We start from the raw sequence: 14,092 nt of genomic DNA on the forward strand, positions 1-14,092 counted from the left end.
GAAAGGAGATCAGGTGGCATCTCAAGGTAATCTCCAACTTCAGACAAGTAGTTACCTCCACTCTTAGCTTTGGGGATGTTCCTTTTTCAAACAATTTATTTTATTGCTACACAGAAGGATGAGCCTTTCCTATGGAAACTGGCAAACACTAAATATCAACCTCTGCTACCAAACGCAGCTATAAGAAAATGAGGCTTAATCTGCTTTGATTAATAAGGAGGCACCAAAAGCCTGCCCCTGGGCTGGAGGCTGCAAGAGGGAAAATGAAAGACACTGATTAGGAATGTGCCCAGAAAAGCAAAGGGAAAAATCAGAAGGTTAAGCAACATAAAAAGACCTCTAGGTTCGGATTCAGTTTTAGAAGCAGCCGAAGAAACAAGGTTTTTGGTTATTTGCATATAAATATGCTGGGGGCAGGGGAACCACGGTACTCAGCTGTGCATCCTAAGTTTCTTATCAAAATCTGTTCCCAAAGCAGCTGCAGAAATCAGCTGCAAACTCCAGCTCTAAAAATGAAAGTCACGTGGCCAAACTGGGGTGGAGGCAAAGGAAGGAGGGAGGCAAGGGCACCGAATGGTGCTCCAATTAACCCACAGAGGCCTGCAGCCCATATGCACCACCTGGGAGCCTTTAGACATGGCAATGCCCATGCTGTGCCCTAGAGCAACTAAACCAGACTCGCTGGGGGTGGGGCCCAGGTTCAGTGTGTTTGGCATTTCCCAGGTGATCTGAATAGAGGACTTGATTGAGTACCAGGTTGGGGCGGGGCGGGGCGGGGCTGCTCTGCAAACGTTTTCCATAAAGGTAGATTTGGGGCTCTGTGACCCAGATGGTCTTTGCCCCTACTACTCAGCTCTGCCGTTGAGGCCTGAAGGCGGCCATAGTCCAGAGGTAAATCAGCACGTGTGGCTTTGATAAATGAAATAAATGAACTTGATTTACAAGAACAGTAGTTTGCAGTCCCTGTTCTAGACCTTTGTTAGCCAAAGTATGGTCCTTGAGTCAGGGGATTCGGCATCCGTGGGAGCTTGTTACAAATGCCAAATCTGCGACCACACCCCAGAAGCCCCTCTCGACAGAGTTTGTTTTTAACAAGGTCCCCAAATGACCGGAGCACATTGAAGTTGGAGAAGCAGGCGTGAGGTGACTGTGCTGAGGGGTGACCAGCCGTGGGAACGCAGATGGCTAGCCTGAGTCTTGGAGCACCAACTCTTTTGTCCATAAAACTGTCCTTGGCGTTGAGGGTTATTCAGGCATTCCAGGGGCATTTTGCCCGTATATAGGGACTCTGAAAGGCACCAGATGCTGCAGGAATGTGAACTGTGGATTAGTGGCAGCAAGCCCTGGCCTCAGGCCAACAAGGGAACTGTCCCCTCTGCAGGTGCTCACCTTTCCAGCTTCAGTCATGACGCGGTAGGAAGGGCTGGCCACGCAGGCCCTCACTTCAGAGGCCAAAACACAGTAACCCCAGTGTCTGCCGGCCTCGTCCCTTGCAACAGCACAACTGCAGAGCCTGGGGGCCGTGACCCTCAGTGTGAAGAAGTGTGACTTGGACTAGGCTGGCAAGGCTGAATGCCATCAACCTGACTCATAACCCAAACATGTGGCTTTTTTGCTTTTATATCTCCCTGCCCCGTGCAGGGAGGGGGCCTGCTCCCTGCTGCATCCCCGGCACCTGGCACAGCATCAGAGCTCGCAAATCTTTGATGAGCCAACGACCACAGAGGCTGAGATGCTCAACTGAGTGGCATCCGTCTTTAAGCCATGAGGACATAACTGACAATTGACCTTCATATATCAGCATGGTGAAGGGCTATGGGTTTGTTTTTTTTCCCCAAAAGAACCATCTCCATGTCCCTTGCACGTAGAGGATCCTGACAAATAAAAACAGAAGCTATTTTGTAATCTGTTGCCAGAAGCAGAAGGCCTAAGGGCCTGTGTCCCAGTCTGTAGAGGTAATGGGGCTCCCAAAGGGGCTTCGAGCTTGTCCTGTTTCCCGCAAGCCCGGTGGTGCTGTGAGGCAGGAAAGTAATGAACTGAGCAGCCCTCTCTCTCCAAGTGCCCATCTGCCAGTCAGCTGGGCCTAGCCTGTTGTCGGAGAATGTCTGCCATGTCCTAGAAAAATGCTCTCTCTGAAAGCCCTGCCAGGGATTAGCCAGGGATTAGCATGAGAGGAAGCGAGCACACACCACTCCAGAAAGCCTTGCGCCTGCCCCCGAGGCATCTCCATGGACTGCAGTTCTGACACATCGTGTGTAGGAGGCTTGGAAAGAGGCGTGATGAGGAATTCACACGGCACTTGGAAACTGAGATGAGACCCTGGTCAACAGAGCCAGAGAGCCAGTGTGGTACAGAGAGAGAGATTTCTTTTTTTTTTTTTTTTGCGGTATGCGGGCCTCTCACTGTTGTGGCCTCTCCCGTTGCGGAGCACAGGCTCCGGATGCGCAGGCTCAGCGGCCATGGCTCACGGGCCCAGCCGCTCCACGGCATGTGGGATCTTCCCGGACCGGGGCACGAACCCACGCCCCCTGCATCGGCAGGCGGACTCTCAACCACTGCGCCACCAGGGAAGCCCGAGAGAGAGATTCCTTAAATCTGCAGTGTACATGCATCTCCTGGGCATCTTATTAGACGACAGGCCCTGAGGCTGGGCTGGGATTCTGCAGTTCAGACACGTCCCAGGTGATGCTGCTGCTGCCCTACAGATCACCTTGTCAGGAGCCTGCGCAGCAGAGAGGAAGGAGCACCAGATTCACAGCCAGGGCACCTGGGCTACTCCTCTCCTCAGGCTTCCCCCAAAAAGCAGTGCATGTGGCAGACCTATGCTCCAAAGAAGGCCAAATAATTACTCCCATCTGCCAGCTCTTCTTATTGTGTGACTTCAACTCTCCTCCCATTGAGAGGCGGGGCCTGCATTCATTCCCCTTAGCGTGGGCTGGCCTTGCGACCACCAAGGAAGTGATGCTGTGACTTCTGAGGTTAGGTCATGAAAGGCGATACAGTTTCCTCTGGTTCTTTTGGGGTGTTCCATCTTGGAAACCAGCCACCCTACTGGGGAGAAGACCAAGCATCCACAGAGAGCCCCAGGTGAAGAGGAATTGAGGGTCAACAGCCCCAGCTGAGCTCCCAGCTGACAGCCCACAGCAACTCGCCAGCCATAGAAGCGAGCTGTACTTTAAAACACCCCAGATCAACCCTCCTACACTGTTGGTGGGAATGTAAATTGGTGCAGCCACTATGGAGAAGAGTATGGAGGTTCCTTAAAAATCTAAAGATAGAGCTACCATATGATCCAGCAATCCCCCTCCTGGGCATAAATCTGGAGAAAACCATAATTCAAAAAGATACACATACCCCGGTGTTCATAGCAGAACTATTTACAATAGCCAGGACATGGAAGCAACCTAAATGGCCAGTGACAGAGGAATGGATAAAGGAGATATGAGAAAGATTGATAGATATACACACACACACATACACACACATATACATACAATGGAATATTATTCAACCATAAAAAAGACTGAAATAATGCCATTTGCAGCAACATGGATGGACCTAGAGATTATCATACTAAGTGAAGTAAGCCAAAGACAAATATATGATATCACTAATATACGGAACCTTAAAAAAAGATACAAATGAACTTATTTACAGAACAGAAACAGACTCACAGACTTAGAAAACAAACTTATGGTTACCGAAGGGGAAAGGTCGAGGGTGAGGGGGGGCGGTGGGAGGGATAAATTAGGAGTTCGGGATTAACATACACACACTAGTATATATAAAATAGATCATCCACAAGCACCTACTGTATAGCACAGGGAACTCTACTCAATATTCGGTAATAACCTAAATGGGAAAAGGACCTGAAAGAGAATACATATTTGTATATGTATAACTGAATCACTTTGCTGTATACCTGAAATGAACACAACATTGTAAATCAATTCTACTCCAACATAAAAGAAAAAAAATTTTTAATAAATAAATTCTAGTTCCATCTAGGAAGTGGTTCCTCTCCTTCCAGTCAGGTTGCCCCATCTGAAAATACGTGGAGTAGAAATAAACTGTCCCCACTGAGCCCTGCCCACGTGGCAGACTCATAAGCAAAATAAATAATCATTGTCCCTTTAAGCCTGAAGGCTTGGGCGTATTTTTCATGCAACAATAGTATTCGGAACATGGCTTTCACTACTCCCCAGGTCTTCTTTTCACTCTGTACACCCTCTCTGCACAAGCTGATCACTCCCATTATTTAAATTACCATCTGCTTGGATTCTCCCCTTCTGACCTATAAAGCTGTAAGTCTCATTGCCTACCATATATCCCCAATATATACAAATCTTTATCTCCTCCTCTAGTTCCGTCTCCAGCCCAGCCCTAAATACCTTTCTCCTTGTTTATCTGGTGCCACCATCAATTTGGTCAATTGAGCCAACATCCCCTGACCCCAATGCTAACATCCAGTAGGTGATGCCATCAACCTAATTCCCTCGACATCTCAGGTTTACGACCCTCCTCTGCATTCTCATGGGCTCCCACTACCCAGTTCACGTCCTCACGGTCTCCACCAAGAGTGGTTCCAATTGCTTCTATGTGCATCTGTTGTCTCTGAGGCCCACCCCCATCACTATCAAGTTGATCTTACCCCTTCGAGTGCTTTGAGAATAAAGCCTAAGAATAGCATGGAATGCCCCTCATGCCTTGGTCCCAGCCTTCTGATCCAACCTTGCGTCCTATATTAACTACCTTGTTCTGAGTTGATATATTCTCACAATCTCAGACTTCATGGGGTCCCCCAAATGCACCCTGCCCTTTCATCTCAGTGTATCTTTACACATGTTCTCTCTGGCTAAAACTGTTTCTTTCACCCCCTCCTTCCCATCCTCTCTGTCCTTCTGATCCCAACTCAGACATCACCTCCTCCAGGAAGCCCTTTCCAAACCAGGTTTCTCTCTCTTGCTACTGCTGTACATGGTTCTACTGTTGAACTTCTCACATTTTACTGCAATCTTCTATTTACATGACTGCCTTGCTTGTAGACTAGTGTTTCTTTTTTTTTTTTGGCAGTGGCATATTTTACATATTAAGAGTGGCTTAAATAAGACAGCTGTAGAAGCTGAAAGACAGGAAAGAAAAAAATGAATCTACGTGATATCTTGAAAACACATTTTTCTGTTTTACCATAGGTACCATTTTTTTTCAACGTAACAGTAGTGTTTGTTTTTTAATTGCACACATGTCTATAAACCTAATAAATAGGTTTTTCTATTTTTTTTTAATACAGCATGTTCTTATTAGTTATCCATTTTATACACATCAGTGTATACATGTCAATCCCAATCTCCCAATTCATCACACCACCATCCCCACACCCCTACCGCTTTCCCCCCTTGGTGTCCATGTTTGTTCTCTACGTCTGTTAGACTAGGTGTTTCTTAATGTATGTTAATCCAGACCAACAACATCAGCAACACCTGGGAAGTTTTTTAGAAATGCATATTCTCAGGCCCTACCCCAGATATACTGAATCAGACATTCTGGTGTTGGGCCCAGCAATATATGTTTTAACAAGTCCTCCAGGTGAGTCTCGTGCACAATGGGCTTTCAGAACCATTGTTCTGGACAAACATTAGAATCACCTGGGAAGTTTTCAAACATCCCAACCCAATTAAGTCCAAGTCTCTGGGCATTAGACACAGGTAGCAGTACTTTTAAAGCTTCCCAGGGAATTCCAATGTGCAAACAAGTTTGAAAAACACCAACCTAGATGCTTTCTATTCAGAGTGTAGTTGCCAGAGCAGCAGCATAAGCATCATCTGAGAACTTGTTAGACACACAGCATTTCAAGTTACTTCCCAGACATACTGAATCAAAATCTTCACTTTAACAAGATTCCCAGGTGATTTAGGCGGGCGGCCAAGATGGCGGAGCACAAAGACCCTAAGCTCACCTCCTCTCACGAGCACACAAAAATCACAACTCTCTGCAGACAACCATCGATGAAAATGACTGGAACCTACCAGATAAGATCTTCTACATTGAAAGACATAAAGAAGGAACCACAATGAGATGGGTCAGAGGGACGGATTTGCGATATAACCAAGTTTCATAGCCCCAGGACGGCGACCAACAAACAGGAGAATAATTATACTGCAGAGGTTCTCCCACATCAGGCTCCCCAGCCGGGGGTCCAGCACCGGGAAGCTGAGCTCCCAGAGCATTTGGCTTTGAAGGCCATTGAGGCTTAATTGAAGGAGCCCCACAGGACTGAGGGAAATAGAGACTTCTCTTTTAAAAGGCGCACACAAAATCCCATGCACACTGGGACCCAGGGCAGGAGCAGTAATTTGATAGGAGCCTGGGCCAGACCTACCTGCTGGTCTTGGAGAGTCTCCGGGGGAGCGGAGGGGGTGGCGGATGGGGGCGCACAGCTGTGGCTCACCCTGGGGACGTGAACACTGGTGGCAGATACAGCGAGGAACATTCAGCCCCAGGAGCACTGCTGCTGGAAGCTAATACCTTGGCTCATTTGCACTGAGATCTGGCACCACCCAACAGCCCGCAGGCAACAGGGCTGGGACGCCTCAAGCCAAACAACTAACTGAGCAGGGACACAGCCCACCCATCTGCAGGCAGGCTGCCGAGAGACTAAAGAGCCCACACCTGCCTCTGGACACGCCCCTAAACATGGCCCAGCCCACGCGAGGGCCAGGACCCAGCTCCGCCCACCAGTGGGCAGGCACCGGCCCCGCCCGCCAGGAAGCCTGCGCAAGCCTCTAGTCTAGCCTCACCCACCAGGGGGCAGACATCAGAAACAAGAAAACTGTAATCCTGCAACGCAAGCGAGACCCTTCCCTGGGGCCGGCTGCGCCCAGGCTCTGCCCACTAGCAGGAAAATGCAAACTTCAGGACACCCCAGACCCTATACCCAACTGTATCAGGAACTGGCCCCCTACCACCCAACAACAATGCTCTGAAACGAGCTCTGGGATCCCTGGGCCCTGCAGCCAGACTTCAGGAACCAGCTCTGCCTGCCAGTAGTCCCACACTAACCCCAGGACCTGGCTTCACCTGCCAGTGGGTGGGCGACACCCTGGAGTCTTCAGTACCCTGACTCCACCCACCAGTGAGCCAGCACTAGCCCCGGGGCCCCCTCGGATCCCGCAACCAGCCACCCCGTGACCAGGCCCCACTAAACAGCAGCAGCTAGCGGCATCCACACAAGGCAGGGCCTGGCAACCAACTGGACTAGAGGCTGACCAAGCCCACCAGACTGCCCACATAGTCAGCCCACCACAACAGAAGGACCCCTGCAGCCCTCTTAGGGGGGACCCCTAGAGCATATAGCTTGGGTGACAAGAGGGGAGTGCACTGCAGGGAGGCATAGGACACCTCGTACAGGGGGCCACTTCTCCAAGGTCGAGAAACGGATCTAACCTACCACATACAGAAAAATACAAACAGCAACTTAGACAAAATGTGGTGGCAGGGGAACATGTTCTAGACAAAGGAGCAAGATAAAGCCCCAGAAGAAGAGCTCAGTGAAGTGGAGATAGGCAATCTACCCGAGAAAGAGTTCAGAGTAATGATCCTAAGGAAGGTCAAAGAACTCAGGAGGAGTAAAGGTTCTCAGGTGATGTGAATGCACACTGAAGTTCGAGAAGCACCATCTCAGACATCTCTGTATCCCAGCTCCTAGCAAAGAGCTAGGAACATAAGAGCCACTTGATCAATTCTAAAAGGAAATATTAATAAGAATGTCGATTCTACTTCTCATGGTTTTGGAGAATAAAATGGGAATTTATAGTAAAGTGCTTTGTAAACAGCTTTATAAATATGAGGTACCAATATTAACTGATACATAACGAGTTCATTAGGCCATTCATTCCCAAGTGTTTAATAAGTGCCTGCTATCTGCCAAGTATAGCTTTAGGCACAAAAGATTATAGTGAACAGGAAAGACCCAGCCTCCAAAGTCTAGTGGGAAACACAGATATTAAACACACAATTACATACATAATGAATTAATAATACAATTGTGATGGATGCTGCAAAAATGGAGTACACAGTGTTGTGAGTACACGTCTCTTTGATGTGTGGGTTTTGCCTCGAGCTCCCTCTGAGGAATACACCAGGGAAAACCAGTGATTAGAGTCAAGGGGCCTAGAAGGATATGGATATAAGACTGACTTAGGAGGGAAAATTGGAGGCAGGTGGTCCAAGGTACAGACTTCTGGTTAGAAGATAAGTAATAAGTACTAGGGATGTAATGTACAACGTGATGACTGTAGTTCACACTGCTGTATGATACACAGTAAAGTTGTTCAGAGAGTAGATCCTAAGAGTTCTCATCACAAGGTGAAATTTGTTTCTTCTTTCTTTTCTTTTTATTGTACTTATATGAGATGATGGATGTCAGCTGAACCTATCGTGGTCAACGACCATCAATATTTGTACATCAAACCATCATGCTGTATGCCTTACACTTCAACAGCGATGTATGGCAATTATTTCTCAATAAAACTAGAAAAAGAAGACTTTGACTTAGTTTGGGTTCCCCTCAAAGCAGAGCCTGAGCTGAGGAGTTGGGTGCAGACACCTTACGTGTAAGGAGATCCCATGAAACACAAATGAGGGAAAGGGAAAAAGGGAAGCCAGTAAAGGGAATATCCATGAGGAGCTGGGGCTCAATCTCACTGGGGACCCTCTGGGAAATGGTGTGGGACGTACCTCAGAATCACCTCAGGAATCTGCAGTGTCTATCCAGTTCCCCAGTGCTTGAGGGCTCCCCAGGAGGCACTTACTCTCCCACACTCCCAGGTGATTCCTTTGAGTGGCTGAGCCACATCACTGGAACAGTGGTTCTCAGACCACCAGCAGCAGCAGGATTACCTGGGTACTTGTTAGAAGTGCAAATTCTCAGGTCGCATCTGAGACCTAATGAATCAGAGTATCTGAGGGTGGAGCCCAGCAATCTGTTTCCACAGCCTTTCGGGGGATTCTGATGCCCACTGGAGGTTGAGAACCACTCTGTTGAAGAAAGGCCCCCCGGGCAGAAAAGAAGAGAGACCACGGGCTTCCCTGGTGGCGCCGTGGTTGAGAGTCCGCCTGCCGATGCAGGGGACACGGGTTCGTGCCGCGGTCCGGGAAGATCCCACATGCCACGGAGCGGCTGGGCCCGTGAGCCATGGCCGCTGAGCCTGCGCGTCTGGAGCCTGTGCTCCGCAACGGGAGAGACCACAACAGTGAGAGGCCCGTGTACGGCAAAAAAAAAAAAAAAAAAAAACAACACAAGAGAGACCAGGACCTGAGATGGGAAGCTGAGACCTCCCTGAGGAGCATCCGCTGCCACTTCAGGTGAATTCAGCTGGGCTGTGAGGCTCTGGCGTGGGTATCAACAGCGTCTACCACAGGCTACCTGATTTTCCCTCATATAACCTGGGTTTTTTATTCATGTAGCCACTGAAATTTAGGAAACCACTCCACTTTGTCAGGCACACTAGTCGGGGCTCAGGCCATAATGAGAACAAGACAGACATGCCCCAGCCCTGGTGAAGTCTGTAGACTAACGGGGAAGAGAGTTGTATAACATCTGGTCTGAAAGGTAGGACAGATCCCCTGAAGCTTTTCAACGTTAATGTTCATCCGAATCACCTCAGCATTGTGTTAAACCGTAGAGGTGTTTAAGCAGGATTGGGGTGGTGGTCCAGGGACCACATTTTGAGGAGCAAGGCCCTGAGGGATGCTGAAGCTGAGACCTGAAGGATACTTACTTAATAGGTGGCCAGGTTAAAAATAGGTAGGATGTCTGTTCTGGTTTGCCTGGGTCTGAGGGGTTTCCTGGGATGTGGGAAACTGGCCAAACAGGGCCAGTGGGCCACCTAGTAAGAAGCAGGGGGAGGGGAGGGTGGAAGGTGGGGCAAGAGTAGGCCAAGGGTTTATGAAGCCCTTGAGCTAAGAACATGCTATGTGACAGAAAAGGAAGAAGCCAGTGAGACTGGGAAGATGCAGGGAAGAGCCTGACGAGTGTCTTGGAAGCTTGGGTAAAGCAAACTTTGGTGTATAATCACATTTCTGAGCAATCCACCTGCAGCTGAGACTCCTGCTCCACCTCCAGCTGGATCCTTCACAGGGGGCGTCAATGAGGTAGCCCCTCCCTACCACAGGGGGCTCTTGTTTGAGTACTTGAAACATGGCTAGGGCAACTGAGGAACTTTTAAATGTATTTCGTCTTCATTGTAAAGTTAAATAGCCACATGTGGCCTGTGGCTACCATATTGGACAGTGCAGGTGCAGAGAATGGATCGATTGGAGACAGGCAAAAGTGGATACTAGGGTACCGGTAGAATAACTCCTTCAGGAGAGCAATGATGTTGGCTTAGATGAGGTGTTGGCAGCAGGAAATGGAGCAAAATATTATGCCTGGCTCAGAAAATACAAAGCTATAAGGGGTGAGAAGAGGAAGTTGAGGATAATTCCTAGGTATCTGCTTTGAACAACTGGAAATATGGCAGGGCCATGTACTGTGGAGAATCAGGTTTGGGGATAGTGTAAGGAAAAGGTAGTGAGTTTGAAGTGTCCGTGAAACATTCAACGGAGATAACAGAGTGGGAAGCTGCCTGTGCAGGTGGGGGTCTCAAAAGAGAGGTAAGGTGGTGTTTGTTCTACTCAAAATGGGCATCCCCTGACTCCAACCTGCTGGTTCAAACTGGAATTCCATCTTCAAACAGCCCTACCCCTCCGTGGTTGGGGAGGAGCACATGACACAGGTGGGCCATATTTTGGTAACTATGGTGATTGGCCCAAGGGTGGGCATCCAACTCAAGCACAAGTTCTCAGAGCTCTTCCTGAACTTTTAAACTTGGGACCAGAAAGACAGATGCTTAGTGATTCCCAGGCTAGGAGCTCTTGGCAGCCATGTTTCCACCATTTGAAAAAGCTAATGTGGGGTAAGTCAGAGGGCACACAGAGAGAAGCAGAGGCAAAAGAAAGAGAAAGAAAGACAGATGTGGAGGCCCTTTTGCATGGTCTAAGAACTACAACATAACTGTAACCTATTCTTGACTCTTAGTTAATTAATCAACCCAATTTATGGGCATTTCCTTCTCATGAGGCACCATGATAAGCTTTGAGGGAGTCCTAAAAAAAAACTGTGATAAAAGCTTAATAGCAGTAAATTTGGATGGTGCTACAACAGAGGGCAGACCTGAAGACATAATGTGGTTTTTACATTACTTTTTACTTCATTTTCCACACCCAGTAAGTTGTCAAAACCTATCAACTCTGGGGGAAAACGTCTGTTAAATCCATTTCTCTCATAAAGCTTGTAAAAGTCTGTAAATAGCTTTAACTGAATGCTATCACAGTGAAAAATAAAACCAAACATTTTTAAACACCCAAATTATCGAATAAGATTAATAGAAAATGCCATTAAGTAAATAAAGAAATAAGCCTAGGACAAGGATTGCTAGTAAATTAGGTCTTTCCTACTTAGATTAATCTCTTTCAACTCAAGGCCTTTAAATTTCATGGTAATTAATGAAAAGCTTAGTTTGCATTAACATTTTTTTTTTTTTTGCGGTACACGGGCCTCTCACTGTTGTGGCCTCTCCCGTTGCGGAGCACAGGCTCCGGACGCGCAGGCTCAGCGGCCATGGCTCACCGGCCCAGCCGCTCCGCGGCATGTGGGATCTTCCCGGACCGGGGCATGAACCCGTGTCCCCTGCATCGGCAGGCGGACTCTCAACCACTGCGCCACCAGGGAAGCCCTGCATTAACATTTTTATAGAAATAAATCCCCAGGATAAAACCCTCTGGTGGCTCCCATCACATTTAAGGGAAAAAAAAATCATTCTTTGTCAAGGCCTTAAACTCACTTCATCATTTTCTCTTGCCCTTTTGCTACCTCATTTCCTACCACCTTCCCACTCTTACCCTCACTCTCTCTATCTACTCCACCTACACTGGCCATATTTATGTTTCTAGAATGACCTTTTCACTCACTGGAATATTGTTTCGCCAGATATCTTCTGGTCTTGGCTTAAAAAATAACTTCCCTCTCAACCCATCTCTCTCTGTGAAATAACCCTGATTTATTTTCCCTCTGAGTATATGACCTATTTATGTACGTGTTCATAGTTTATTTTCTGCCTTTATTACTAGAATATAATCTGCATGAGGGCTGAGATCTTGGCTCTTTCACCACTATATTCTCAAGAGTCCAGAGTAGTGCCTTGCTCATGGTAGACTCTCCAAGCAATAGGGAAACAGCATGAGGCAAAAGGTTTTTACCTTCAGGTGTCTCTCATATTTTATGTGGGAAGAGTTAACTTCCCAGAAGACTTCTGTCTTGCCTTATTGGCTCAAACTGGATCACATGTTTACTTCTGGACCAATCACCAGCAAAGAAAAGTGGGGTTGTCATGATAGGATTTGGCCAATTCTAACTCATTCTTGGGGAGGGGGACCAGTCTTCCTGGAAATCGAGGGATTGCCACTCACTACCTGAAAACAAAACTGGAATTCTATTAGCAGGGGTAAAGGGAATACGGCTAAGGTATAGGTAAACATCAGTGTCAGTTATCATGCCTGGTGTCCTGATATGACTTCAGGTTGAAGTTATATCACTTGGAGACCATGAAGAATGCTTTTGCATGTTGCATAGGACCACACCTATTGCTTTGCATTCTTTAATTCACCCACTCATTTGTTGATTCATTCTCACAAACACCTTTGAGCACCTATTATATCAGACTGTATAAAAATCTAGGGACACAAAGAATCAGACAGTTCTTGTTTTAGGAGATATCACCGTCTATTGAATAGATGAGCAGTTATACAAACAGTTATAATACCGTATGTTAAGTGCTTTAGTAGCAGGAAGTGGAAATTGCATTTAGACATGGGAAGAGTTACTAAATCTCCAAATAGGGGGGATTCAGCAAACATGTGTTGAATGAATAATGGGTGATTAAGTGACCAAACAAAAGAAATAAATGAATACACATACATTAAGAAAGCTTAAACTAGCACTTCGTGTTAATGTCTATACTCTACAGGGGGAATGAATCATAGAGATATATGCCCAGATCCACGTCAATGCCACTTTTATTTTTTCTTTAAACCTTGGTAAAGATAAAAGGGAGAGTCTGATAGGAGAGCTAGAGCATTGCTTGACTAATTAAATTCAAGCTTTGGTTACCTCAGGTGACCTAACTGGAAAACAGTCCTCAAAGAAAAGAACCTGCTCTGTGTAGCATGTATTTTCTTTTTAAAGCAATGTTTTCTTAAACTTTGAATGGATGTAACAATATCTCCCCAACAACAATTTTCTAGGAGGTGATATTTATACTAGCTAATTATGCAAGACCCTTGTAGCAAAATGCCATAACAGCATTGATTCACCCACACTTCTCACACTTCATCAATGTAATACCCCATATTAATAAAGGACAAAAATCACATTATGACCTCAACAGATGCATAAAAAGCATTTGATGAAATCCAACATCCCTTCATGATAAAAACTCTCAAGAAACTGGGAGTAGAAGGGAATTTTCTCAACCTGATAAAAGACGTCTACAAAAAAACCACAGCTATAATCACACTTAATGGTGTTATGTTAGAAAATGACATTACAGTAAAGAGACTAAATACTTTCTCCCTAAGAACAAGACAAGGATCTCCACTTTCGCCCCTTCTTTTCAACACTGTATTAGAATTTCTAGCCAGGGAAATTGCGCAAGAAAATTATATAAAAGGCATCCAGATTGAAAAGGAAAAAGTAAAACTTTCTCTATGTGCAGATGACATGATCTTATATATAGCAAATCTTAAGAAATCTATAAAACTATTAGAACTAATAAATGAGTTTAGCAAAGTTACAGGATGTAAGAACCATATACAAAAATCAATTGTGTTTCTATATAGTAACAGTAAACAAACTGAAATGATATTAAGAAAACAATGTTATTTACAATAACATCAAAAATAATAAAATACCTAGGAATAAGTTTAACAAAAGAAGTACGAGACTTATACTCTGAAAACTACAAAACATTCTTAAACAAATGAAAGACCCAAATAA

The sequence above is a fragment of the Mesoplodon mirus genome (genome assembly GCF_964341445.2).
Source record: "Mesoplodon mirus genome assembly, chromosome: 15".
Taxonomy (NCBI): domain Eukaryota; kingdom Metazoa; phylum Chordata; class Mammalia; order Artiodactyla; family Ziphiidae; genus Mesoplodon; species Mesoplodon mirus.